At 38.5% G+C, this 25,381-nt stretch overlaps 1 protein-coding gene across 2 annotated transcripts in view; it reads right to left on the bottom strand.

The window, feature by feature from the left end:
• HDLBP (high density lipoprotein binding protein) overlaps positions 1-25,381 on the bottom strand; it is an 85,311-nt gene that overhangs the window by 47,650 nt on the left and 12,280 nt on the right. The window contains exon 1 of one of the 2 annotated variants that reach the window (XM_088132659.1): positions 21,275-21,368. The exons of the other annotated variant lie outside the window; for it this stretch is intronic. The gene's annotated coding sequence lies outside the window, so the exon portion shown is untranslated. Of the gene's footprint in view, positions 1-21,274; positions 21,369-25,381 lie in introns of those variants that run through there. 2 annotated transcript variants of the gene reach the window in all.

Genomic DNA, 25,381 nt, shown 5'->3' on the forward strand with positions numbered 1-25,381 from the left:
ATGTGAACCTCAGACTGAACAGAGGGGGATCTGTAAATCAGTATGAAATAAACAAAACTACTTTTTGTATAATTTAAGTGGGGTCCAAATTAATTCTTGTGGTTATGGATATACGTGTGTGTGTGTGTGTGTGTGTTTTGAAATTTCAAAATAGTAAAACATCTCCAACTGTGTGACTGGGAGAAACTAACAGATAAAAGAGCTGCCAAGAAAACTGACAAGAGTCAGAAGATAGGAATGTAGTGTATGGACCAAGCATAAGTTAAGTATTTTCTTAAAATTAGACACTGAAAAAATGTACAGCTTTATGGACTTAAATACATTACACATAATGTAACAAAGATGAAGTTATGTTAATTTGTGTACTCAGCGTCTTGAAAAATGTGCTTCTATGAGACATAAGAACTCCCACCTGATCAGAGAAAATTTTGTAGTAAACAGGTAGTTGATAGATTTTCTACTGTTGGTTGCTTAACTACACCTGCGCCACTGGGAAAACCTGCTCAAACCAGTTTACATAAGGCAGTAGCAAGGGAATCTAATCAGTGTTTATGGGCATGGCTATTATTGGGTTTGAACACTGGGTTAAAGTTAAATGCTAATGATAGCCAGATTTCTGTGAAAGTTGAGCATAATACTGACAATAAAACTGGAAAAATTTATATGGTGAGAAAATACATAGATGACTACAGTAATTGGTTTACTGTGAACAAATCTGGAATAAATTATGTTCTTCCCCACAAAACCAAGCAGGATAAACTAGAAAATTATGTACTCTGCTACAGTACTAAGTATTTATGGCTCATTCATGACCTGTCACTACCTCAAAGAGGTTCAGTAGGAGATCTATGTAGCACCTGCATTACTGAGGAAGTACTTCTGTTGGTACATGTGTCTTTACTCAGGTTTACAGAATAATCTACCCTATAACACTGAGCAGGTTAATACCATTAGGCTCAGAATGTTAATTTTGTTACCCGTTTCTCAATTCATTTTAAACAAACTCTTTAGACTTTCTGGAAAAAATACTAGCATTTCAAATTTAGCCATGATCAACAGACCTGGCAAAGCTGCAACATAGGTACTGTGTGTTCTTTAATATGAATTTACAGGTAGTCCTTGCTTAGCTTCCATTCATTCAGTGACTCTTCCAAGTTACAATGGTGTTGAAAGAATGGACTTGCGACCGGTCCTCAAAGTTCTGGTTGTCAGAGCGCTCCCGCAGTCACATGAACAAAATTTGGGCCCACCCGCATTTATGACTGCTGTCCATCCTTAGCTGATCTTTGTCATCTTCACCTGCCTCCCCTCTGCTGGACTCACTATCCTGCAGAGGTGGTGCCATGTAAGCATCCCACAGGCTGGCGGATGAGAGCTGTGGGGGACAGGTGCCACAGGAGGGCACTAGGGAGCATGGGCAGGTGTGTGTCACATACTGCTACCAGCCGAGGCTTTCTTTCACACCACCTTTTTTCACACCGGTGCAGCCGGGGCCTTCTTTCATGCCAGCACAGCTGGGACCTTCTTTTGCACACTGGCCAGGGCCTTCCTTCATGTTGGTATGGCCAGGTCCTTCTTTCATGCATCGGCTAACTCCTTCGTTTGTGAAAGGACCCAGCCAGCATGACAAAAAAGACCTGGTTGGTGCAAAGGAAGGCCCGTGCAAAACAAGGCCCCAGTCGGTAGGGGCATGTGGCATGGTGGGCGCGCCGGCAAGTAGGCAGGAAGCCAAAAGGGCAGAGATGAGGGGGAGATAGGTAGGTGGGGAGAGTTGAAGCGGAGGCAGTACCTTCTTCAAAGAATAGCTTGGACCCAAGTGGGTTCTTGCCAAACAACTACATGGGATTCACTCAACAACAGTAACTGGGACTGCTGGAATTGCCATCACTAAGCAGGGCGGTCACATGATATTTTGCTCAATGACTGCAACAGTTAGCAATGGAGTTGCTTGTCCCAATTAGGGCCATTAAGCAAGGACTACCTATATTAATATAATCTGCCAAATACCAATGTACAACCTATCACATATATTTTGCCTTTTTCCAGTTCCGACATTTTTCTCAGAATTTTGAATAGCCAGGTATTAGTTTAGTGGTCTATGTTCTGAGTCAGACCAAATTAGATTCAAGATATTTCAGTACTGTAACTTATGATCTGCCTAACAGGAATGTAACCTTGTAGCATAGTTCTTGCCCTCAGAAAAACGGCATACATCATTGACATATGACAGCTATTATTAAGAATCAGAAGTGGTGAAGTGGGATGAACAAAGACAGGGGTACAAGAAAACATAAACAATGTACGCAAATGCTTTCAATAAGATAGGGACAGTGATTTCAGTCAGTTACTGATTGGGTAAGGCTGTGCCTTCTGAACTCATAATACTCCAAAAGGAAAGGCATAGAAAGATAATTGAGATCTGATGCAATCTTGATTTTTTCTACTTTCAGATATTATTTGACAATGAGGTATACAGAGTAATGAAGAATGAACCTGAGTAATTGTCTAACAAAAGCTTAGGAAACCTTGTTTGATAGCTCAGATAAACCTTTTTCTATAATCAAAAAACACAACAGAAAAAGGAAAGAAAGTCCTATTCTACAATGAAAGAAATTAATCACCAGGATGTTCACCACGAGAGTTAATACAAGCATGCGCGATAGAAAAAGGAAAGGACAACACAGAATGCGTTTTCATTATACTTATATGCCACTATTCAGGACAAAGCTTTTCCACAGACATTTTACAAAAGGCAACTCATAATATCTTTCAGCGGGATGCATTTACTATGATGTTTCTCAAGTAAAATCCACTTCTGGTGCTCTTCTCCATAGGAGGCTTTGGACAATAAACCACTTTCTAAGGATAGAACATGGATAATTGGGAAAGTGAAGGAAAAAAAAATGGACTGAATATTACAATGACAAAAACCCCTAGATTTCCATATAAAGGAAAACTATTAGAAACACAAGCTATTAGAAACACCAAGTAAAAAAAATTATACCTAAACAGTTGGTCAAAAAAGCTCTGCTCTATAAGAATTTAAGGTGAGGTAAAAAATTGTAAAACAAAAACAGAAGAGAGAAGAAGGGAGAGGGGAGGGGGGAGAGGGGGAGGGGGAGGGGAGGATGACTAGAGCTCAGATGAAAGGGCTGCAAATCAATCAGAAACTTGAAACTTGGAGGACACATCTGAGAGCTACATAGATATAAGCTATTCATGTGAAATGCACATAAGGAAACAGATAATGTGCAAACACATAACTATTAATGTGAGAAACAGATCAATGGCAAATCTCACTAGAGTTAGCCACTTGTGCATGTCAAATGAATACTTAGTCATTCCAGTATTCTAAACATCCAAATTTTCAGTCATTTTCATCTCATTTCCATGTATGAATCTTCCATACATGACAGGGGGAATAACCGTACCTTCCACTTTCTACTGTTCTGGAAAATATGGGACAGTTGCTAAGTTTTTCTCAAATAAATTAAAAAATGTTAGAGAAATAAGAAAGTCCCAAAGTAAGAAAAAATATTAAAGAAGGAATCTGGATTCAGTGAGGGAAAGTAATTACTTATTCATTTATCTATCAAAAGGAGAAAGTGCAGTATTCTTGCTGGGTGAGATATTATACTCACATGCCTTCAAACAAAGATGCTACTGTATTCCATTCAGAAAGGGTAGACAGCTTACTTAAGTACCGGGGCCACAATCAGAATATAATATAAGCTCATGTGCAAATCTTAATTAAACTAATTATAAAGCAACATTAATATAGTGGAATTTAGGCCACAAAGAGTGGAAATACTGTCTTCAGTTATGCTACTTCCCCCACTAGAGGGCCAAATAAAAACTAAGCTGTTTTACTGACCAAGTTGTTATCAAAAATGAGTAAAGAAAAAAATGTTTTCAACTGTATGCAAGTGCCAACAATGGAATAACAAAATTTTGGGGGCCAGGGACAAATTATATTTATTCACTTATTTATTTATTTATTTATTAGACTTATGTGGCTACCCATCTCATGATGTGCAACTCTGGGGGGCTCACAATAATAAAACCAAAAAACAGTAAAACCAAAACCTGGCACCTCAACCAATATTCTGTAGTACACCCAATGATACAATCCCTGGACTCCAATTTCACCCTATCCTAGCACTCGGGAGGAACGCAGCTCTTTATGGCTAACAGAATGGAACACTGCCACATCCCAGGGCGGTCAGGTATTCCACAGGGCAGGGGCTGCTGTGGAAAAGACAAACTTCCTAGATCCCACTAGCTGGCAACATTTAAAGGAAGGCACCTGGAGCATGCCCACCCTATCTGACCTGATGGAATGGGCAGATACACTCAGGAAGAGGCAGTCCCAGAAAAAAATTGAATCTTGAAAGCATGTGGTGAGCAGACTCACACAATTAATGCCACAGAAAACTTGCCTATTCATATATTTACTAGAAGGCAAATTTGTCTCTCAAAATGCTCCCTCTCTTCTGTTTTACAAATAAGGGTACTGATAGAAACATATGCTTTGCAGCATGCTTTATTTATTTAAAAGAATATGGTGTGCATCAAGGAAGTTGCCTGAGTACACATTGGTGTATACAGGTATCACACTGCATACTCCTTCGATAAAGTGTTAAGAGGATTTTGGGATAGACTGATTTTATTTAATTTTATGATAAAGACCAAAGTTTAAGTTTGATTTAAATTAAAATAAAATCAGCAAATTGAAATGAAATCAGAAAGACCAATTCTGTTATTGATTTAAAATAGGTTTCTCATTTGGAGATATAGATATGTACATAAATAAAATCCCCTCTCACCCCTATGAGTGGTATGTGTCTTCCTCAATCTCAGGTCCTCTACCAGAGGCGAGTTTGAGGGTTCTGCCCAGTATCTTAGCTGTTCCTAGCACTCCACTCTTCTGGACAGAGAGCTCTGATGTTGTTCCTGGTTGTCAAGAGACAAGAGAACCTGGAATATGAATATGTAAGTATATATGTATGTATGCGTGTGTGTGTTGTGTGTGTACATCTCTCTCTCTCTCTCCAGTAGTGGCTGGAGAGCACAGTGCTGCCCTTTGACGCAGGAGATCAGGGTTCAAATTCCAGCTGGTATCTACCTTACCAGTAGGGGTCCTTGATCAAAGACCTCCTAACGCTTCACCTGCCTACCTCGGATATGAGAGTGACATGAACTAAGAGAGAGTCATGCCAGATCAGATGTCACCTGGATTAACAAGGACCACGCCAGATGTTGGGGAACCAAGACAATCTGACAGTAAGTGGGCTACTGGAACAAACCATACATGAACGAGACAAGAGAACCTGGAATTGATGGAATGCTACTACAACAGTAGTACAACAGACATGATCCACACCTACTAGCTAAAGAAACTAACAGCAGTGCATGAACGCCTAGCAGCACAGATGAACCAGCTGCTAGCAGCAGGCTCCCACCCAGACTGGCTAACACAGTGAAGGACAGTGCTGATCATGAAAGACCCCCACAAGGGAACAGCACTGTCCAACTACCAGCCAATAACCTGCCTCCCCACAATATGGAAAGTCCTATCAGGTATCATAGCCACCAAGCTACAGGACCATATGGGCCAGTACATGAACACAGCTCAGAAGGGCATTGGGAACACCACCAGAGGCTCAAAACACCAGCTGCTCATAGATAGAGCTGTTGCCCGAGACTCAAGATCTAGACAGACCAACTTGAGCACAGACTGGATTGACTACAGGAAAGCCTACAACCCGATGCCACACACATGGATCTGTGAATGTCTGGCGCTATACAAAGTCAACAGGACACTAAGGATCTTCCTGAAGAACTCAATGGGACTGTGGAAGACAACACTGAAAGTCAACACAAGGGGCCATGAAGTGTGGCATATACCAAAGTAATGCACTGTCCTGCTGCTGTTCTGCATATGCTTGAACCCCTCAGCCAGATCATCACAAGGACTGGATACAGATACAAGTTCAAGAGTGGAACTACCATCAGCCACCTCCTCTACATGGATGACATCAAGCTGTATACTAAGAGTGAATGAGACATCGACTTGCTAATCCACTGACATGGATCTACAGTGAGGACACTGGGATGCCATTTGGATTGGATAAGTGTGGTTGGATGGTAATAAAGAGAGGGAAGGTAGTTAAGAACAATGGGATGGGCCTACCAGCAGCCATGTAGCAGCCACAGCAGACATACAAGTACCTTGGTATCCCACAGTCACACAGGAACCATGAGGAGAAGGCAAGGAAAACAGCAACATCAAAATACCACCAAAGGATAAGACAGGTCCTGAAGAGCCTGCTCAATGGGAAGAACAAGATCCATGCCATCAACATGTATGTGCCCTGCCAGTCATCAGATACCCTGCTGGTATAGTGAACTGGCCAAAGGAGGACATGGAAGCTGCCAATGTGAAAACCCGGAAGCTCCTCACAATGTACATAAGTTTCCACCCCAAGTCCAACACCCAGAGCCTGTAAGCCTGCCAGAAAGAGGGTGGGCAGGATCTGGTGAGCGTCAAAGCCACTGTCCTGGACAAAACCCAGAGCATCCAGGAGTACATCAGTAAGATGGCACCAAAAGATGAGCTGGTGAGAGAGTGCCTGAAGTAGCAGCAGACATGGGAGGAAGTTCAAGCAGTACCATAGCAAGACAAGACATGGGATGTACCATTGACAGACAGCTGAGGCAGCTGACATTGGGAAATCCTATCAGTGGCTGGAAAGGGCTGGACTAAAAGACAACACTGAGGCACTGATCATAGCAGCACAAGAAGAGGCACTAAGCACCAGATCCATAGAAGCAGAGGTCTACCACACTAGGCAGGACCCAAGGTGCAGACTGTGCAGAGATGCCTCAGAGACAGTCCAACACTTAGTGGCAAGGTGTAAGATGCAGGCAGGAACAGCATACACTGAATGGCACAACCAAGAAGCTGGCACAGTTTATAAGCTAGACCCTCCCAAGTCCAGATGGGAGATTCCACAGAAGGTCATGGAGAATAACAGGGCTAAGATCCTGTGGGACTTCCAGATCCAGATGGACAGGCAGGTACTGGCCAATCAATCAGACATCATGGTAGTTGACAAGGACCAGAAGACAGTGGTGGTGATAGATGTAGTGGTGCCAAGTGACAGCAACATCAGGAAGGAGTATGAGAAGCTGGAGAAGTATTAGCGCTTAAAGGAAGAACTAGAGAGGATGTGGAAAGTAAAGGCCAAAGTGGTCCCAGTGGTGGTAGGAGCACTCGGGGCTATGACTCCTAAGCTGAGAGAGTGGCTCCAACAGATCCCAGGAACAACATCAGAGCTCTCTGTCCAGAATAGTGTAGTGCCAGAACACCTAAGATACTGTGCAGAACCCTCAAACTCCCAAGCCTCTGGCAGAGAACCCGAGATTGAGGAAGACACAAACCACCCATAGGGGTAAGAAGGAATTTTTTAAAAAAAATTTCTAACAAGCAGGCATACTGCATTATATTTATTGATCAACCAAAACCTAGTAATATACTATTGATCTTTTATACAACCAAAGAGAAGAATTTAAAAATTTTGGATATATAGCCCACCAAATACTGTATAATTTTATCTGCTTATTCTTTCTATATATACCAATTTATCTTACTGCTAAAATTACAATCTTATGGTTTACTTATTTGAAAACAGTATTTCTGGAATAGAGTCATTTCCTGAGATACACAGGATTGACATGCATTTACAAATTTTCTATTAAATTTTCTATTTATTCTATTTCTAAAATTCTATTAAATTTTCTATTTTCTATTAAAAAGAAATGTTCCAGATGACCATATTTTATTATTATGACTATTAAGAGTAATAGTCATACATCATAAATATTTATACATTGGAAAACTCAAGCAAGTCAAGCAGACAGCATAGAATAAGTGCATATCACACTCTATGGATCTTCTTGGTTTTTCTTGGTAATGTATAGAAAGGCATCATCTTGGTTTTAGCTAGTAGGTACGTTATATGTTTTGTGACCCTTCTTTCCCCAAACTGTGCATCCTTACTCCTCTTATTATTTTATGCACAGCAAATAAGATTTGCAATATTGATCATGATAGTTATGTATGAGCACATATTTAACATTCTAATTTCCTTTAAACATAATTTACATTAATGTAAATTAAGAAAATAAGTCAACATATAAAATAATTATAGTTGGAATATATTTCATGTTATCCTGATACATTTCTGAAAGATTCTAACACTTTATTTTGACCAGTATGGCAGGTCAAATTCTTTCATATTTTCAAATTCTCATATAACATAGCAATCAATCAATCATAGATAACATTACTTAACTGAGATGCTTCATTTAATGCAACATAAGATTATGTTACCTGTGACTTTGGCATATCTTTTATTTTGGCAAAGATACTCTATTCCTGTGCAACAAGCCTTTTTCCCCACAACAACCTCCCTTTTCAGACAGTTATGATTACCAAAAGCCCTGGATACTGTCAGTACTGGCTATTAAAACTGGCAGAAACAGCTAAAAAGCTTTAACATTTCACCTTTATCCTTCTCTCATTTTTAACTTGTTAGGCACAATCTACTGTCTACCTATATTTTGGTATTATGGATGTAAGAATTTAGCAATTAAAATAGTTATAACAAAATTAATTAAAACAAACATTGCAGGGATTCATATCTCCCATCTCATAGTATACTCTACTGTGTAGATACCCATATAAACTGGGCATATTTTAAATTTTATACGCATATCAGAGTGGAATATGGATTTTGTTTGTTTACATTAATCAGCAGGAAAGGAACTACTCAGAGAGTCAGAAATTGAGATTCTGCCAGCAGACAGCTGGTCAGACTTCTGGGATCATATAGCTCCAAAACAACATACATAGCTCACTTATTTTCCATGTTTGTCCAAACAGAGAACAAGTATTAGAAAGTTAGATACTAAAGGTACAGTTAATTAAAATATTCTTTTATGCAAGTCCTAGTGAGACAAGAGGTGCTACTATCATAAAAATCAAAAGGGGTATGCTATAAAATATCATAGTGGATTATATCCTTTGTCTCCTTCATAGCAGATGAGAAAAGAAACATAACCTTACTTCTTCCTGACTTACAGAGCAAGCTCCACAAAATATGGGACATAAATGATCCTTACGAAGACTGGTAACTTCTAATAGTGAAAGATGGAAAAAGGCACTGAATCTGAAGTAGTCATTATGTACAATCTTCAAATGTACACTGTATTGGATTTTTCTGTCTAAAACAACACCAGGAAAACATGATAGAACAGCAAGTTCAGTGTCTTTTCCCAACCTGATTAGCTTCAAGGAGTTTTGAATTACAACTCTCATCTATCTCAAGCAGCATGATAAGCAGTCAAAGATGATGGGCATGGTAGCCTGAAAAACCCAGAGGGATACCAGACTGTGGAAGACTGAACCAATAAGGAATATTAAAGAGATGAGTAATTGGGCATTAGATTGCTAAAGTCTCAAAGGAAGCTGGAAGATTTATGCACTGGACCCCTTGAAAATGTGAAAAACAGCTACAAGAAGCTTACAATGTAGCAATTCTAAAGAAAATAAATAAATAACCCACACATAAAGATATTACTATGCTATTTAGCAATGACCTCTACCAAGTGAGAGACTTCTATTATTTTAGTAGGAATGATTTGTGCTCAAAACACAAAACTATGCATACACATCTAACCATTATTTAGACTTTTAACAGGGTCAGCATTTTCAAAGAGCAAGGACAAATTATATGCTATTTTAATTTATTTTAAATGGTTAGTGTAATATTACATATAATTAAATGCACTACAAAAAAGCTGAAACAGTACACAGCTATACTTTGAAGCTTTGCTGATTACTACAAGATCAAATGGAACAATGATCCAAATTCCTAACTATTAATTCTACAAAACCAAACTATCCAAGAAATATATAACACATTTCTCCAAAGTCACATAGACCACAATCTCACATTTTCAAGGAAGCAAGCATTGTTGAACCCAGTGTGATTTACCTTTGAACAAACATTTAAAAGAAATACAATACTCTCTAGACTTCAAACAGGGTAGGTTTTATTAAAAAGTTTTTAATAAAATAAAGTTTTTAATAAAATAAAAAACATTTTAAAAAGTACAGAATAATTTTTTAAGAAATAGAGTTATACTCCACAATCCAACCTACCTTTTTTAAAGGGACCGTGGTGCATTTTACTCTCTCATCCCCTATTTCTGCTGTTTATGTATCTTTTGACTCCCTTTTCGTATAAAATGTGTTTTACCACTATAAACTCAACAAGGAACCTTTCACTGAAAAAAAATAAATCCCAGCACTGAGTTAGCCCTCATGTATTTCCAGCATCCCTTTTTTAAAGCTTAATACACCTATTTATGATGAGAGCAAAATTCCCAAACATTTAAGATGAAAGTAGTACATTAAGATTCAATTTAGATTACAAACATCTGTAGGCATAATCTGTCTTTTCCAAGACATGATTTTCTAAAATACCATGCACAATCAAAAAAACAATGGTTAAAAATGATTAGAAAAGCAGACATGGCTCTCCCCCTGGATAAAATCATCTTCATTCAAGCAAGAAAGATTTCTGGTTCAGTTCTCATAAACAGCAGATGAGGTACTAAAACTATATTCAGATTGAATACCTTCACAATCCAAGTCATGCCTACATATTAGAATGCCTACAACATACTTACAAACAAGCTCTTCCTGGCATTATCCCAAATGTATGAGCAGAATAGACCTCAGGTCAAAATTCATACTAAAATTTATTTAGTTTAGTTTGGTGTATGAAACCAAACCCTGTGGTATATTAGCCATGTTTATGGGTTAGTATTGTATGAATTCAGCCAACATGACAGGAATAAGACTGTTTTAATTTTATTTTCTGTGTGACTTATTGTGCAGTGCACTGCCCAGAACCTGTTAGAATTGAGCACATTAGAAATTTTACTAAATAAACAGTTATTTATTCAACTACCTTGATAAACTCATTAGGGATTAACATAATGTCCAATAGAAGACAAAACTGCACATACCTGACCTCCCTCCAGAATCCCCATATGTCCTCTGTCCCATCTCCTCAATCACTAACCTTAACAGAAGGTTTCTATTCTTGTTTGCTCAAACATGAATAGAATTCTATTACAATCCTAGATTCTAATGGATCCAGAGCATTCTTCAGAGAAAAGGGTAAAGATGGGGCAGTCATGAGTCAACTGTCCAATTACATTTATTATTATTATGTGTGGATGTGCCCATAGCATTTGCCAATTGCACCATTTGAAAAATTAACCAACTAATGTGAATAATAAATGACCACATTAGTGAGGCTATTCTACATATCATAGCCTATTGAAATCCAGTATTTAATAAATTATATCAGTGAGATGAGTGAATTCAATAACTAAGCAAGGCAATACCTGTGCTCCAACTGTGAGATAAACAAACTTGAGGAACAATAATGGGCTGTACAATGAAAGACACAGCTCCCTTTTCTAAAGCATCAACTTCTACCTCCCCAAAGTCTAGTATTTTCAATAGCCTCCTCTGATATTATATGAGCTTCTTCCAGCTCACAAATGCCAATATGGTTAGATGTCAACTCAACATTGCTTTCAAAGGGCTAATAGCAGTTACATGTGCATAGAACTAGGTTGTAGGCCTTTTGTCCTTCTAATAAAATAGCTACTTTTCCTACCCTTATCCAAATTTGCTAATTCCTATTTTAGCTTTCATGAACACATAAAAAGGAGAAAACTTATAACAAGATTCTATGAAGATGGGAGCTAGATTATGCCAAAAAGTTGCTAATTGTTAACTACAGACATACATTTTGCAATTTTCACTCATTTTCTCTTACTCCCCATAAAATGTCAGAGTATAACATGGCTTCAGAGGAAACAGATTATCTAGACCCTTTACAGTCAGGTTTCAGGCCATGGAATAGTGCTGAGATAACATTGATCACACTTGCTGATGACTTCTGGCAGAACTGGAACAGGGATAGTGCAACCATCCTCGTTCTTCTTGATCTCTCAGTGGCTTTCGATACCACGGGTCATGGTTTCCTTTTGGACCACCTACAGGCATTGGGGTGGGCACTGTATTTTCCTCCTTTCTATGCAGTCAGTTCCATTAAGTATTGGCAAAAAGGAAGAGACTGAGCCTGTAGCTTCCTTGTGGAGTGCCACAAGACTGCACAGATTCACTCCTTTTATTTAACATCTACATGAAGCCACCAGGAGAGGTCATCCAATGGTTCCTAGTTAGAGATCATCAGTATGCCAATTATCTCCAGCTGTATATCTTGACTCAGGGCCAACCAAGTGGCTCTGTCAAGGTTTTGTCCCAGTGTGTGGAGGCTGTAAGGGTCTTGATGGGGAGAAACAGGTTCAAGCTCAATCCTTGCATTTCTGTGCTGCTGTGGGTATTCAGGCCACCTGATTCCATAGAAGTTTGATCATTAATCCCAAGTTTGGAACTAGGGTATGTTTTGGGGGTTCTCCTGGACTCTCAGCTCCTGTTCAAAGGCCAGGAGGAAACTGGTCAGAAAAGCCTTTGTAGATATTCATCTTCTGCACCAGTTGGGCACAAGATCAACAAGTGTTATCTGATGGGACCCAGGCAGTGGACCTTCTCTGTTGCAGCACCTGCCCTCTGTAACAGAATAGCCCTTCACAGATTTGTATGGCCCCTATCCTGCCCTTGTTCAACAGTCCTTAAAAACATGGCTTTTTCACCAGGCCTTGGGCTAGAGTGGGTGGCAGAACTCTTATGGAAATTTGCATGTTAGGTTGAATATTTTGTTGTTGTGTTTGGATGTCATTCTTCTTCTTTATTATGCTGTTTTTGTACTATTTTTAGCATTGTATACAGGTAGTCCCTGGGTTAAGAATGTTCACGAACAACCCACAGTTAAGAATGGAGTCTATTGTACCAAAATTTGAGTTAAATACACAATGCTTCAAGTTAATTACACAATACTACTTATAGACTTTTGGAGGAATAATGGCAGATTGAAGATGGCTCTGTTTTTGCAGAACCAACAACCGCAGCGGTTAAGAGGAACCAGCAAAAAGTCCGGCTCTTCGGAACCATTTCTGGACAAAGGAGATGACCGGATCACCCACAAGTACTCCTTTCAGAGGCTCCCTGTGAAGAGACTGCAATTGAGTGATCTCCAGCAGGGTGAGCATTCTGGGTGTTGCGGGAAACATCAAGCCCAAGCTGCAGTTTGGAGCCTCCGAAGGGACACTAGATTTGGTTTAACTTCCTCTTTTAATTAACATTGGAAATTACCTATTAGTGATTTATTTGGAAATTAAAAACCTTCTGAAAGGCAAGTTGTTGTACACCAGGAGAATTTCCTTCTATCCTGGGAGAAAGAAGATTTAAGTAAGTTTAAAGATTAAAAAGAAAAAAAAAACTTTTGGAAAACAGCAAAAGGAAGTCAAGAATGTTGGCTGTGGACAATTAAGGGGCTAGATGGATTTGAAAGAATATATTTTTTATGGACTGTTTTAAATTTTATAAAAATACAGTGGATGATTTTGGAATTAACTGTAAGAAATCTTTTGTTTAAAACTTCCCCACAATAAGTTAAGACTGGGCTTTGAAGGTTAACTAGAGGGAACCAGAGAGCAATTAAAGGAACAAATATTTCTTAGCATAATGGAGGAACATTGTTTTACTATAGAAGAATTTAAATCTATCTGGGAACAATGTGTTCAGGACAACACAATGTCATTTTAAAATTGGATCTAATAGAGATTATAGAAGAAGAAAAGCTTCTACTGGATAAAACAGAAGCTGAGGATGATTTGAATAGGGATTTTAAAATGGACTTTAAAGAACTGCCAGACTATAAAAGAGATATGGAGGATATGGAAAAAGATGTTGTGGATTTGAAAATGGACTTAAAAATGGTTGACTACAAGAGTAACATGGAGAAAGAAGTTGTAATGGATATACAAACTATGCTGGCTGATGTTTTAACAATTAAAGAGGATATCCTGATTATAAACCAGAAGAGTGACTTGGAGAGTTATCTTATTTTGGATCCACAGAAGGGAAGCACTAAATCTCTGAAGTTGCTACTGAAAACAGACGGAGAAAATGATAACAAATCACTATGGGGTACTTTATTTGAAGAAGTGACTGAAGATTAAGCCTCCTAAAAAGAAGGAAAAAAAGTGCACTTATTTGACCAGGGTTAAATTGTATAAATTTTGATTTTGGGTTGTTATTATTGGAATTTTTTTTTTTTATTACTAGGATTGCAAGACAATATAAAGATTTTTTTCATACGGGGATAAATCTTTTACCTATTTGTTAGAAAAAGTTATGGGTTAGAATGTAAAAGGGACCTATGGATTTAGTTTAAAATATACAGTATATGTTGCTATTATTGATATTCATTATACCTATAGGAATATTTCATGTTTTATTTATTAGAGAAAGTTGTAAGTCAAAATGCAAAATAGATTTGTCTAAGCTTAAAACATATAGGTTATTATTACCGGGACTCTTAATGCTTTTGCTGAGTAAGACTGATCAATGAATCTTCCTATAATTTGGTGTTGTTTAGTGATGAAAAATGGGAAGAAGAGTTTTTTCCCCCTGTAATATTAGAGAAGGTGTTAAGTTACAGTAAATGCTTATACTTGTTTGGAGGGAGGGGGAGACACTTTTTATGTCTTTTTCTATTTTTTCTCTTTCTCTCTTTCTTTTTTGTTTGTATATCTTTTCTAATTCTGTATTAGCTTTTAACTACATAAAACTCTAATGAAAATATTATTGAAAAAAAAGCAGAATACTATTTATACAGTATTATACAACAATACTGTCCTGGCTGATATACAAATTCAACTTGAGGACAGACCTTGGGAACAGAACTTGTTCTTAAACTGGGGACTACCTGTACCAGTCAAAGTTGCTATGAAGTCAGGTGGCCTTACACATTCAACTGATTAATAAATAAATGTACTATCATAATTATATCACTTCAAAACTGAGTACCACTCAGTTTAATAACGTTCATTTTCCACTAACCAGGTATTGGATTACATATTTCTTATGTCTTATCCTGAAAAGTGGATAAAATCCCAACGTCCCTTTACTTTTTTCCTCTTTCCCATAGCCCTATGCCCTCAAGGACCATTCTAGAGGGTTGAAGGACCTTTTGGAGAAGATTCTGGAGTGCACTGGGTGCAAGTAAATGCAGAATTCCTCCTTCCCATTTCCCTGTAGAAACTATTTTCTTTGATGGAAACTAACAGATTCTTCCCATTGTAGTTAGGTTTAGAAAGTACATGATTACAAAGACATACCCATGTAGTTTTCTTTACAACAATACAGAAGTGACTTGCCACTATCATCATCTTCATTTTTTTCCCCCAACTTCCCCATCTAGTCTATAGCCCTGGGATTTCTCCCATCCAAGTACTGTCCAGATCTCACCCTGCTTAGCTTTTTCAAGACTAGCCGAATATATGCTTAAGCACATATTTAGAATTCTGAACTAATTATGGTGAAAGGTGGAGAACTAGAAACCAACTTACATATGTGTAGGCATATTCCATCCTCCATAATATTTGGACATAAGCTCATTAGAAAAAAACAAGACAAACTTCCTTTGGAATGTTACCATTTCACAAATCTGTGTTACACTGAAGAAGAAAATGATAAAATCAATCTCATTATTATATACTCCAGGACGCATACAACAAACAGGAAAGAAGTCAAAATTCATATTACAAATGGCTTCCCACAAAACTTTGCAAATGATCCAAGTTTTTAAAGGACCATCCATTTCAGTCACATCTGCAACAGAAGATATATTTGTTTATGAATATAGGCTTTTTATTACATCATAAACATTAATATTTAATGAATAGTCAAATAAGGAAGAAGGATAGTAATAATTCTGATTTACAATAAGGTACAAAAATGTTGTAGCGTCCCCGCAGTCACTTGATCAAAATTCAGGTGCTTGGCAACCAGCATGTGTTTATGACTGTTGCAGTGTCCCAGGGTCATGTGATCGCCATTTGCAACCTTCTCAGCTGGCTTTCAACAAGCAAAATAATGGGGAACCGCATGATTCGCTAACAACCGTGTGATTCACTTACCGACCATGTGATTCACTTAACGACTGCCACAAAAATATTGTAAAATTTGATGCAGTCTCATGATGCCTTGCTTAACGACCGTACCACTTAATGACTGGAAAAATGCAACAATCATAAATACATGCCCGTTGCCAAGCACCTGAATTTTGGTCAAGTGACCGTGGGAACACTACAATGGTCCTAAGTGCAAGGACAGGTCGTAAGTCACTTTTTTCAGCAACACCATAACTTTGAATGGTCGCTAAGTTGAGGACTACCTGTATTAAAAATTGAAAATCCTGTTTTCCCCAATCCTGAGTCTTTTTAAAAATTTGACTCATTTTCTCCTCTCCCACAAAAATTTAAAAATACATGTCCAAATATGTATGGAAGAAAGTAGACATACAGCCATATCACTTCAGTGCCTCCTGCAGAGCATAAGTATCAGCAAAGAACCAAGTATAATTTTCACAAATGCCACCTCAGCACTGCCTGTACCAGCAACCATTCACAGCTTTTGAAAGGGAAGTGAAATCATCTTAAAGAGCTACTAACTCTCCATGAAGAACAAGAAATTATGAGTCAACCAAATGTAAAATAATGATGGGGTAATGACACAAGAACAGCAAACATCATTGGTCTGTTGCTCTTCATTTGTTTGAGATTTTTTGATTTTGATTTTTTGAAATTTGAGATTTGTTGACTAGTTCATAAAAAGTTTCAATTCTGATCAGCAAACCTTAAAAATAATACAATTTCTACATCTGCAGAAACATTACTGAAACATTTTTCTAAATCATGTATCACAGATGAAATGTTTCGTAACTAATATAATTCGCAATATTAAATCTGTACCCAGCTAAGACAGCAATATTGCCTATGGAAATTTTATTTAATACAGCCAAAAAACAGAAATATTTAACAACACTATTTCATGAAGAAATGGACTTGTCACACAATTAGTGAAATATACCAGCTTACAGTTTAATATCACAGGTGACTTTTATGTGAGACTGTCAGATTAGCAATAGTTATCAATATGAAGAATATGTTCTAGGTATCATCACTCAAGACTTCAAGAAAAATAATGTTTTGCTACATTTGTTCCTTAAATAATTCTGCAGGCCAGAAAAAAAACCAAACAGCTCTTATTCAGCTCTTTCAGGCGGAAACAATAATGCTGGTATTCTCAAAGCAGTTATTTCTTTAGTAATCTGCATCTATAGCATACTAAAATAATTAGGATATATAGATCCTGACCTATATTAAGCCTTCAAAATTGTTGAAATTATGTAAAGAGGAAAAAAGATACTGAGAAATAACTTCAAAAACAAAATATACTCTAATACAAAATTGTAATGGTTTTACAATACAGTTCTTTAGCATACCATGAACCAAAAAGATAAACATCTTTTATCACAAATTCTTATTAGTTCACCCAATATTTATTTACTTACTTATAGGATTTATATGGCCACCTATTTCATACAATGACTCTAGGTGGCTCACAACAATCCATAAAACATAGTTAAAAACAAAGGTACCCTTCCCCACAGGCACCAGACCAAACATCCTTACAGCTCAACCCCCATTGCAGCCCAATGTCTGGGGGAAGAACCAGGTCTTCACAGCCCTCTAGAAGGCTTAAAGGGTAGGGATCCCTCTGACCTCAGGTGGGAGGCTGTTCCAAAGGGCTGGGGCAGCCATGAAGAAGAAGCACCTCCGAGGTCCCATCAGATGGCAACATTTAAGGGAGGGGACCTGGAGCACATCCACCGTATCTAACCTAGTAGGACAGGCAGATACCTTCAGTGAGAGGTGGTCCCAAGTAACCTGGCCCTATGCCATATAGGGCTTTAAAGGTGATAACCAGCACCTTGAATTGCACCTGGAAAGCAACTGGAAGCCAGTGCAGCTCACACAGCAGTGGTGTTACTCTGGTGAACTGCAGGGCACCCAAAACTGCATGTGCCATTGCATTCTGGACCAGTTGCAGCTTCTGGATGGTCTTCAAGGGCAGCCCCATATAGAGCGCATTGCAGCAATCCAAACAGGAAGGGACTAAGGCATAAACTCTCAACTACCAAATACCTGTCACTGGTCTCTATCTGGTGATGTCTGAAACCTTAACACTAACTCCAACACTTTAAAAAGGGAGAAAATCATGAAAGAAAAAACCACAGCTTCTCATGCTCAGATCAAATCCAGGATGACATTAAAGAAACGGAGAGCTGCCAAATCAGCAAAATCATAAATATGTTTTTTGATATGATATCAACCCACTTCCAAATCTGTGGATAGCAAATATATTCAACACTTTGCAAGATTAGGAACATACCTTCCCCCACATCCAGCTCATTCACATGGTACTCTAACTTTTTATTGCTACACGCAGAGATATACACACCCTTGTGAGACAACACCCAGTCCAAGAACATCAAAAGAATAGCAAGGCCTCTATATGATAGACTTCAACACTACTTTTCCATGTGAACCACTTTTTAGAGCAAGGACTTACTCTGTGAGTCAACCACTCTCGTTCTTATGCCACTAAGTAGCAGAATACAGATTCTGAAATATGTATTCCCCATTTCCTTAGATTTTTGTACACAATTCTTATGTATCTGCTGAAAATAAAAGTTCAAGACATATAATTAAACCCCGCAATAACCCACTTATAGAACTATACTTTTGCCAGGAAGGAATTGGTGCTTTGCGAGATGACTATAGACTTTCAAGAAAAATTATTTCAATGACCATAAAAAAAAGAAAGAAAGAAAGACATTTCATAAACTCTGTGAGCATGTGTGTTTTGAATGATTCAAAATTCTTGGCGTTTCTAGAGAAACTTGCAATAATCCCTGGAAAACTGCCCATATAAACTTAAGTGCAACAGACAGTCCACAGAAAATGAATTTGTCCATTACAGGGCAGGCCTGTTTGTGTGGGATTTGAAGTTTGCCAACAGATATAGAAGCTCAAATTAAAGGTAACAGAACCAAAGCCATTCAAGCTCCCAGTATCCTCATCTTAAAATGTGGCTCAAAGCTTCAGGAGAACCCACTAACACCAACCTATATGCCCCATAATGGAAGCCTGGGTATGGTTGCACAGAACTGCTACTATCTCGGATTACTTAACTGCCCTCTCAGTGTAGAAGATGAAGTACAATGTTGCCCAGAGATGATACATTAGCATGGGTAATGTCACACCCATTCAACTCCACTTTCATAAAAGGACAACAGAGAATCTGAATCAACAGGATTTCTCAGAGCATGGAAATCAGACTTGCACATCTCCCCCTCTCTAGTCAGCAGGAAAAACTGGACTCAGAGACATTACCAAACTACCACATGCATATGGCTAGGGCACAGACAGAAAAACTATAAGGCCTCTGCAACTTTTAGTAATCCCAGCTAGCATGGCCTATGGTAAGAACTGCTGGAAGCTATCATTCAGAATACTTGGGGGACACCAATTCTATACTCCTACCATCAATGCCTTTGTCTAGTGCAAAAAGATTTGCTTCCGTAGGGCCAATCCTCTCCTAGCAGTACCTAGAGGGAGATTAAGGAACTACATACTCCTGCTTGCTGTTTTGCTTTTTCGCTTCTGGGTGGCACAGTGGTGGGGAATTGGAACCAATGTGGTATTTTTTTTTCTTTTTTCAACTGACCTAGGTACCAAGCTAAACTGGTCAGGCAAAGACACTTGCAACTGTGTCCAATTCTTACTCAACCTTCCGTGTTTCTTGCTTTTGGGTAGGAGAGTCTGAGAAGGGGAAAGCATTGCCAATTAGGCTCTGCATAATCAGGACTCTTCGGCACCTTGTGCACACAGCTGCCAAACAACTCCTAGTTTATTTCTCAATGTTGGAGGGAGGTGGCAGAGAGTGTCACAAAAACATGAGACAGATGCATGTCCACCCATCTAAAAACGTGTTTGGAAGCTGACTACTGATCATATTCATCAGATGGCAGTGCCATACATGCTGTAGTTAGTGTGGCAAATGCAACTGGGCCCAGAATTAGGCCCAGCATAGCTGGCCAAATACAAGAAGATAAACTGCCCTCACCTGGCTGCCCCCACTCTCTGATTGCAGAAGAAAGAAATAGACTCATTAGGCTCAATTCCTACCCCTATTCTGACTGGAGGGAGAATGCAGGTGATCAAGTTAGTGAAGGAGACAGCAGCTCCTTGTGCAAGCAATCATTTCTGCCTACTTGCATGCCAATGCTGACCTTATGAATATCACAATGGTGAAGACAGCAAACAACTCCCTTATGAATTCTGGACAATACTGCAGAGGAAAACACTTTCCACTACCAGAATGCCAGAGTCCAATCCTTTACTGCCTACTTGCCACGTTCTCCTTGCCACATATCCAAGGGGAGGGGGGAGCCTGAAGAGTATTCCCTAATGGATGCCTCCAAGTCTGCACTATACTCTGGAACCAACTGTGGAAAGAGCCAGGGGACTAACTGGCATGATGGCTACTTCAATCTTCCAGAAGATTAAGAAAGCTGCCAGGGGCCCAGCTCCAAACTAAAATGAAGAGGAAAGAGAGAGCGTGCAAACAAGCCAAGTCCCATTTCGCGCTCCCCCCTCCCTTTCTCCTAACGTAACAGCAGAAGCTGAAGCCAGATAGGTTTACTTTTCCTTCCACGTCTCCTCAGAGAATCAAGGAGAAACTAGCCAGGAAAGTTAGTACAAAAGTTTTGCGGCTGAGTCGGGAGGGGGAGAAGATCCGGCTCGTGCGCGCCTATGACACGTAGTCCGATCCGTTTCCCCGCCCCCCTCTCCTCTTCAAGAGAGCGGTCAAAGGCGAAGAGCGTGCCCGGCTCGGATTAGCTTCTGACTACCAAGGAAATAAGGGACAGAATGAGGGGCAGCTTTACTGGAGGACACAGAAGGGCACCCAGTGCCAGCACCTCCTCTCTACTTCCACGTCGACAATCCCGCCCGACCCCCTTTCTTTCTCGGGCATCGAGCAGGCTCTATATTTCCCATAGCCGCAGCGATCGACTCCCGGTTTACTTCCCCCCAGCGATTCGACCCCCATCTCTTTGGCCCACCCGATTGCCCCCTACGTGGCACTCACTCCGGCCCGTGCCTGCTAAGCTCGCTCTGCTTGAGAAGCCCCGAAGCGCTCCCGGGAAAGCGGTGAGGCACCTTCTCGTCTGCTATATGAGAGAGAAATTGCCAATCCCAAGCTCACACGTCAGAAAAGCCGAGCCCCTTCCCTTTCCTTTCCTGGGAAGGCCCAGCCCAGCTGCGAGCAACCACAAAGCTTCGGTGAGGGTTGAAGCAATGCTTCGTAACGCTACACTACTATCCGTCCGTGTCCGCTAGTCTGGTTCTCCAGTTGTCCAAAAGAACACGCTGAAAGCAAGAGTAGCAACCGCATGTAAGCAAGCAAATCGAGCCAAGACCTAACACATGGAGACGCCAACGAGTGACTAGAGTGAACCCTCATTCGATAACAAATTGCTTGATCTTATATATGTTTAAATCAGAAGTAAAGTGTAGGAATAAGTTACATGGAATTCGCAAAACCGTCTTATTAGGAAACACGTAGAATCGAACTGCAAGCTTTACTCTTAAATTCAGTGGCTGTGTTTGCATATCCATAGTTAACCAGACTACAATTTATTGAGTTAATTGCCTGGGTTCGCAGAACACATTGTCCATCACGTTTTAGTTTAATGTATTATGTGAATAGACTAGAGAATAGATCCACAGGACTTGGAGACACTTCTAGGTAAATATTCTTGGAGGATATGGGTGCAAGTATCCCCCTCCGCACACACATCAGGGGTTTGGTATTAGCCCTCAAGGTTTACTACATTAAAACACTTTTTCTGGAATCCGAAGACATTCCTAATAGGTAGAAATCCAGATAGCCACCCTGGAACAACTTGTCAGCACATTTGGCCATTGTGTGAAACATACTGAGGCTATGTTTCATAGGCTGTAAGCGAAGGTAGAGAAAATCATGTTCTTTAAAAGCAGCAGAAATGCTGGAGTAGATTTTAGCCACCTTATAATTTTCAACTACAGTTTTTCTTTTGTTGGCAATTAACAGAGTTACAGTATTATTTATTTAATTTATTGGGCCTCCTAATAAATACTCAAAGGTTGTTAAAAAACATCATCCCACCTCTCCAAAACAATAAAAAACCAAACAATAATAACGATATGTTGTGGGGAATACACAGTTTGACTATTTAAAAAGTTGCTTCCCCAACATGGCACTGTTCAAATCTGTTGGCTACACCTCTCAACATACCAAGCTAGCATGCCCAATGGGAACTGCTTTTGCCAACCAAATCCTACAAGCTGAATATTTTCATATTTCTGTAATTCAGAGTTTGAAATGATGCTCTGAGATTCACTTCACAAAGTTGCCTTCTTCATTCTGATTTTAATAATCTGAATGCTAAGAACCACATCAGAATTTTCAGTTCTCTGTATTGTACAATCATTCTCCAAACCATTTTTGAATGTTTACTGGCATTCATCTGCTAAATCTCCATTAATAGTTCATATGCCCCACTAAATCATGATATGGTTTATTTATGGATAGCTTATGGTATAAGCACTTATATTCTTGTCATTTGTAAATTATGGCTTAGTATATTATGCAAATCAGGTACTGTGGTTAATTAAGTAAGTCATGTTAAGCAAACCATGGCTTAGTATATGTGAATCATGGTAGGGTGCATTTGGACTGCTCAAAGCTTCATAATCTAGGACGCCACCAAGAACATAATGAAGTATTCTTTCCTAACTTCCTATCATGCATTTTCTACTTACAAGCATTCTGGTTCATATTATATCAGAATTTTTATTCCTGAACAAAGTATAATAATGAAATCTGTGATTTTTGGGCCAAAGTCACAGCATGTTATAGACAGAAAGAAAAATTTAAGGGAGCAGCCCTGGGCCTAAATCTGTTCCCCATTACATCAAACATGAACTCTGGAGCAACTATGAAAATGAGATTACTGTAATTCCTTGCAAAGTTTTCAATAAACATGTGAAATATTCTACAAAGAAAATCATACAATCCATTATCCTATCCTGTTTAAAGATTAGCAAGTAATAGATTAAATCTCTCACAGTAAAACAGACCAGATGAAATTCTTCTCTGCTTGTATGAAAGGCACTTCTGATGTAAGCAAACATTTTATATTCATCAAAATATATGACTCAGTAGGAGATGTGAGACTGAATGGGCCACCAGCTTCATACCTAAATACCCATTATTGCTATTCCTAAATAAAAATGTCTGCTTGTGTGAATGTGCCATAGCATGTTTTCAGTAGCAATCATTTTTCAATAGAATAACTTGTCATAACTTGTATTTTCTCTATACATCAACATTAGATATAACTGATAGGATAAAATGGAATAATGTGTAGGAGAAGCAAGACTTTTTCCTTGCTTACTCTTGCTCTGTATGCAATAATTTCAAGTAAGACTCACTTGTCATTGTTTACTTGACTGTTCTTCTCATAAGAAAATCTGTTTATACCATACTCTTGCCACTGTCCAATGATCAGAATGACCAAAATATATATTTTTTAAATAAGGTCCCCTGTGTATGAGATACAACCAAACTAAATAATCGTGTTCAAAAGAGGAATAGTTAACACTTCCTGGCATTGGACGCTTGCACTGAACAGATCTATCAACAAGGTATTCCAAAGCCATTAAACTGTACATCAAACCTATTCCAAGATGCATGTAAAGGACAAGGAAATTTTTCAAATGGAGACTTTAAGATTTGCTTTAGTCATGAGAATAATCAGTCATGTTCAAATGATTGCATATTTACTTAATAAGCTGTTATATAAATGTGTGTTTGCACTTGCAGCTTTGTTGCTTTTCCTTTTGCAGGATGAGCAATCTTAGCTAATAATTATTATTTCCTATTTCATCCAAATCAGAAAAATACAATTGATCAACCCAGAACAGCAGTGTCAGTTCCACTGATTCAATTAGTCCAGTTTTTAATTAATTTTGTTGTGACAAATAAAAGCATACATTTTATAACACACAATTAATGAAATCAAATACATTCAAACTTAAAATACATAATACTTTTTTTTAAAAAGGGAGAAAAGACAAAAAAAAGGTTGGTAAATATATTAGAATGGGAAACATCTATGTGGTCACTAAAAGTTGACAATGACTTGATGGCACATACTCAAAAATGTATTACAAACAAAACAATCCCAAGCACTCTGACAATATAGTACAAAGTCTTCTTAGCTGCTCATCAGGGGAAAAAAAAGATAATTCAAGTCCCCGGGTTAAGAGATTTGAACCTTTTTCCCATGCCAAACTGACTTTATGGGGAAACTCAACTTTAATAATTGGGAAAAAGATGGTGATATGGAAAAATTGGATGGAAGCGGGGATATTGACTTTGGACCAACTGATAGATGATGAAGAATTTCTAACGTATGCTGTGTTAAGAGAGAAATATCATCTATCAGATATAACCCAATGGCAATATTTACAATTACAACATTTGTTAACAGCATTGTTGGACCAGCAGCATTTTCAGCTTCTGAGACACCTGAGATATTAGACAAAGTTGTTAAATCCTTTAACAACTTTAGTTGTTAAAACTAAAAAAACCTACTATTAGTTTGAATAGATATTTGTTATCAATAAATCAATATGATATGCAGATGCAAAGGGATGAGGGGAATAAAGAATCAGAGGTTTCTATATTGCCTAGACAATAGGAGAGTGTCTTAAGTTCTATACCAAGAGTGTCAGTGGACCCTAAATTATGACTTGTACAACAAAAAATAATATTTAGAATTTATTGGACTCCACTACATCTGTATAGAAAAGGATTGTCAAAAACAGCATTTTGTTGGAGATGTAATAAGGACAATGCCTCTTTCAATCATATGTTTTTACAATATCCTATAAATTTTGGAAGAAAGTACTGGACTATATAAATATGATTATGCGACAAAAGTTAAAAATTTCAGAGGATAATATTCTTTTGAACTGGACAACATAAATGAATTCTCCGTGTCCTTACTATGGCCAAAAGGCTGATATCGCAACATTGGAAAGATAAATGTATGGCCCCAGTAGTCAGTGGATTGAAGACCTGATTACACTTGCTAATTATGAGTGGATTGCCTATAGACATAGACTTTGTATGGACAAGTATAATGAA

Source organism: Python bivittatus, unplaced genomic scaffold (assembly GCF_059951505.1).
Source record: "Python bivittatus isolate LINGU-HERP-01145 unplaced genomic scaffold, Pbiv_v1 ctg000980_np1212, whole genome shotgun sequence".
In the NCBI taxonomy this organism is placed as follows: domain Eukaryota; kingdom Metazoa; phylum Chordata; class Lepidosauria; order Squamata; family Pythonidae; genus Python; species Python bivittatus.